This window comes from Manis pentadactyla, chromosome 15, assembly GCF_030020395.1.
Source record: "Manis pentadactyla isolate mManPen7 chromosome 15, mManPen7.hap1, whole genome shotgun sequence".
NCBI lineage: Eukaryota > Metazoa > Chordata > Mammalia > Pholidota > Manidae > Manis > Manis pentadactyla.
In genome coordinates this window covers 60635755-60640268 of record NC_080033.1, presented here as the reverse complement: position 1 = coordinate 60640268, position 4514 = coordinate 60635755, and the positions used below count along the sequence as shown (strand labels likewise).

At 39.7% G+C, this 4514-nt stretch overlaps 1 long non-coding RNA gene across 1 annotated transcript; it reads right to left on the bottom strand.

The window, feature by feature from the left end:
- Positions 1-1388: 1388 nt before the first annotated feature.
- Positions 1389-3504, bottom strand: LOC118932963 (uncharacterized). Its single transcript, XR_005032976.2, has 3 exons — positions 3187-3504; positions 1803-2020; positions 1389-1501 (listed from the first exon to the last, which is right to left on the bottom strand). It is a non-coding gene; the product is annotated as an uncharacterized LOC118932963 (long non-coding RNA).
- Between the last annotated feature and the right edge of the window lie 1010 nt (positions 3505-4514).

Here is a 4514-nt window from a genome sequence, read left to right as displayed (position 1 = left end):
TAATAAGTGGGAATCCTAGATTTAAAATCCTAGTTGTATTCTCATTTTAAGGACAGGAATAAAAGTACAACCCAAATTTCAGTAGGTTCACATAATAAAACTATTTCTTGCTCTGGGAAAGTGTAAAGTGGGTATTCCTGATCAGTTGGCCCTACTGGACACTTTCCTCCCTACTTTCATTAAAAGAAAAAAAAATTTATATAGAATTTGAGAATTGTAGAATGGCCTTAAATTTATAGAAAAATTGGGAAGATAGTACAAAGGGTTCCCATATATCCCCCTTGCCCCACACCTATTTTCCCCTATTGTTAACATGTTACCATGATACATTTATTATAATTAATGAGACGATACTGATACATTATTATTCAGATTTCCTCAGTTTTCCCCCAAGCCTTTCTCTCCCAGGGTCCCTTCAAGGACACCACGGGACACTTAGCTGTCACATCTCCTTAGGCTCCTCTTGGTTGTGACCGTCTCAGACTTGACAGGTTTGAGGAACACTGTCAGGTATTTTGTAGGTTATCCCTCAGCTGGGATCTGTCTGATGTTTTTCTCAAGATGAGATGGGGTTATGGGTTTGGGGCAGGAAGATATCAGAGGTAAAGTTTCCTTTTCACCGCATCCTATGAACATGGCAATGCTGACCTTGACCTGGCTGAGGTCGTGTTCCTCAGGTTTTCTCCTCTGTAGATGTAGTCTTTCCCCTCTCCCTGCTTCACTCTTTGGAAGGTCACTATGCCCAGCGCACATCCAAGGGTGGGGAACTATGCTCCCCCTCCTTGAGGGCAGAGTACCTATAAAAATTATTTGGAATTCTTCTGTAAAGGAGATTTGTCTCTTCCCCACTTACTAATGTATTCAGTCATGTACTTACATAAGTGTAGAGTTTATTTATATATATGTGTAGCCTGGTGAGATTAACCTTGATCCTTTGGTTAAGGTGACTGATATTTTTTAAGTATGCTCAAGTCTGAAAGTTTACTTATTTCACTTATAGCAAAGCTGAGATTCCAGACCCTCCTCTCGAGTGGTCTTCAGTGTGGTGTGTCATGGAGATGGGGGTTTCGCAGGAAGAGCTGCGGAGAGGCGGCCCCAGAGATAAGGGCATCCATCCTGTCCCCGTTTTATGACAAACTATATACATTTTTGTCATGAATATGTATTAATTTTTAATTAAAAAAGGAAAGGAGAGGCAAACTTATTTTCTAGCAAAGGGAAGATTGAACTCACATCCCTCTGAATGCAGACACCATATATATGTATTCTACTTGACCAGGCCTTCTCCCTGGGGAGAAGCCATGTGGCCAGAAGAGCCTGTGTTATTCTCAGGAGTAGGAACAGTTGTTAGATGAAAGGTGTTATTTCTATATTCTCAGAAGAACAGACTGGTCCTCATACTCACAGTTCAGCATAAGTGGGGGAAGAGCACATCTTCCTGCATTTTTTTGTGGGTCAGTTTTCACCCAGGCGTAGACTCGCTGCAGAAGCTGTGACTCTTCTGGAAGGGTAGTGAGAAGGAATACTGATTTCTAATTCATACTCAGGAATAATTTGATTTTTTAAAATGCAGTTTGAGGATCTTACCCTTCCCCTCACCTAGCAAAGAATGAGAATGATGTTTTCTTACTTTGCCAAATATGTCACAGGAAGCAGTTCCTTGCCTACAGCTGTCCTGTGAGGGGTAAAATACTTAATCCCTTCCTTCCCTTTGCTGGCATCCAGCCAGCATGCCAGCCAGGTGTACATCCACCCACATAAATCCAAGAGCTCTCTGTGCTGCAGACTGTATTACTGCTTACCCAGATATGGTGCCTCTCCCAGAGGAGGATGACATATCACTGCTAGGCTGGCCACGGGACTTCTTCGGCATCAAGGAAATTAGAACTTCTTGATGGAAGCTTCACAAGCCTGCCTGTGCCTCACCAGATACTCTTTTCTCTGCCTCTGAGACCACAGATCCACCGGAGAAGGTGCCACTGTCTGCCTGGATCCCTGAGCAACCATAATCAGCAGAGCCCTATGGCGGAAATGGGGCTTGAGTGAGAAAGAAACTTTGTTGTTTTAATCATGTTAAAACATGTTGGAGGGGTGTTTGTTACTGCAACACAACCTGGCTTATCCCTACCCTCGCTCTCCATGGACTGGCTGGGTCCCTAAACCAACCACCCCAATACCAGCACAGACAGGAGGTAAGCCCCATCATGTACCCAGAATTCTCAAGCAGCTTCTAGGTCTGCTGTTTCAGAACAGAGAACAATCTTCAATTCTCAGTTACTTAAAAAGCTTCCGTCATAACAGAGGGGTCAAATAAGCAACCACAGAAACCCAGCCCTGTGGAGACACAGGGAAACCACAGAAGAGAAAGGTGTCTACTAAGTAGATGACTGAACATCACACTTACCTAACTTTCCTTCCCACAACCTCACTAATGTTACAGGGAAGGAATGAAAAAGGTATGAACTCCCATGGGCAAATAAAATGGGAGCAATTACATCACTAGAAGAATTTAACACGTTTAAGACACACACACAAAGGATGAAAAATGTACATACATATATACAACCTGTTCGACTCTATCAGAGAGTTACCTCTTTTAGGATTTTATTTTTCACATTAGTTCTGGTTCATTTGGTATTTCGGTGAATGATTAAAGATATGGATCTAATTTTATCTTTTTCCAAATGGTTATCATGTTATTCCAATAAAATTTATTTAAACATCCATCTTTCCTGGGTGATTTGAGAAACCATCTTCACTATAAACTGAATTTTCATATGGACTCAGGTCTAGGAAAACTAAAAAAATAGAATAGATGCTGATGGACAGTGACTGTAATGGGGCATATGGTGGGGACTTGGTAATGGGGGTTATCTAGTAACCACAATGTTGCTCATGTAAATTGTATATTAATGATACCAAAAAATAATAATAAAACATAAAATAGAGTATCTAGAAATAGGCTGAAATGAATATTCAATGTGAAGAAAGGAGTGCTTGGCAAGGAAAATGGAGTGGGAGACCTCTAGGCTACTTGTAAACTTGGGTGGTAGGTACATGAGTGTTCATCTTAAAGTAATTCATTAAGGAACCTTCATACTGTTTTCTGTAGGGGCTGCACCAATTTACCTTCCCATGAACAGTGCATGAAGGTTCCCTTTTTTTCATATCCTTGCCAGCACTTACCTCTCATCTTCTTCGATCACAGCCATTCTGGTAGCTGAAGAGCTACCTTATTGCAGTTTTGAATGGCAGTTCACTGTGGATGGTGAGGTTGAGCACCTTTTCATGTATTTGTTGGTCATTTGAGTATCTTCTTTGGAAAAATGTCTATTCAGATCCTCTGCCCACTTTTTAATTAGGTTATTATTTTATTTTATTTTTGAGTTGTAGGAGTTCCTTATATATTTTGGATATTAAGCTGTTAGCAGCTATATGGTTTGCAAATATTTCCTCCCATTCTATAGGTTGCATTTTCATTCTATTGCTTGTTTCTTTTGTTGTGCAGAAGCTTTTTAGTTTGATGTGGTCCTACTTGTTTATTTTTGCTTCTGTGGCTTGTGCTTTGGGTGTAATATCCATAAAATCCCTGCCAATACCAATGTTGAGGGACTTTTCCCCTATTTGTGAGTTGTCAAGATAGGCGTCCAGTCTCATTCCTTTGCCTGTGAATATAGAACTACCATATGATCCGACAGTTCCACTTCTGGGTACACCTCTGAAAGAAATGAAGACACTGTCTCACAGAGATGAGATGTCTGCACTCCCACGCTCACTGCAGCTTTACAATAGCTGAGACAGAGAAACAATCAATTGTCCATCAACAGATGACTGGGTAAGGAAAATGTGGTGTAGATATACACAGTGGAATATCATGCAGCCATAAAAAGAAGGAAATTCTGCCATATGTGACAGCATGAATGGACTTTGAAGGCATTCTTCTATGCGAAATACCTCAAGACAGAGAAAGTCAAATTCTGTATGATCTCATATGTATGTGGAATCTAAAAAAAAACACTCATAGAAACAAAGACTGGTGGTAGCGGAGTAGGACAGACAGGTGGGAAAACTGGGGAAGGTGGTCAAAAGGTACAAACATTCCAGTTACAAGATAAATAATTTCTAGGGAGATCATGTTCAACATGCTGAGTACTATAGTTAATTATACTGTATTGTATATTTAAAAATTGTTAAGAGAGATTTTTAAAGTTCTCATCACACATAAAAAAAATGTTAACTACATGAGATGATGGATGTGTTAACGTTAGTATGGTAATCATCATGCGATATATATACATTTTAAATCACTACATTGTACACCTTATATATCTACACAGTGTTTCATGTCACTCAATCCTAATAAATCAGGAAAAACAAAGAAAATCTAGTTTTTCTAATTCTTCATTTACCATATTCAACCACCTCTTTTTTCCTTTTCTTCAGTTTATTTTTACATAGAAATGGCAGTGGCAGTGAAGACTTTATTTCCTTTACCACAGAAATTATATCATCCT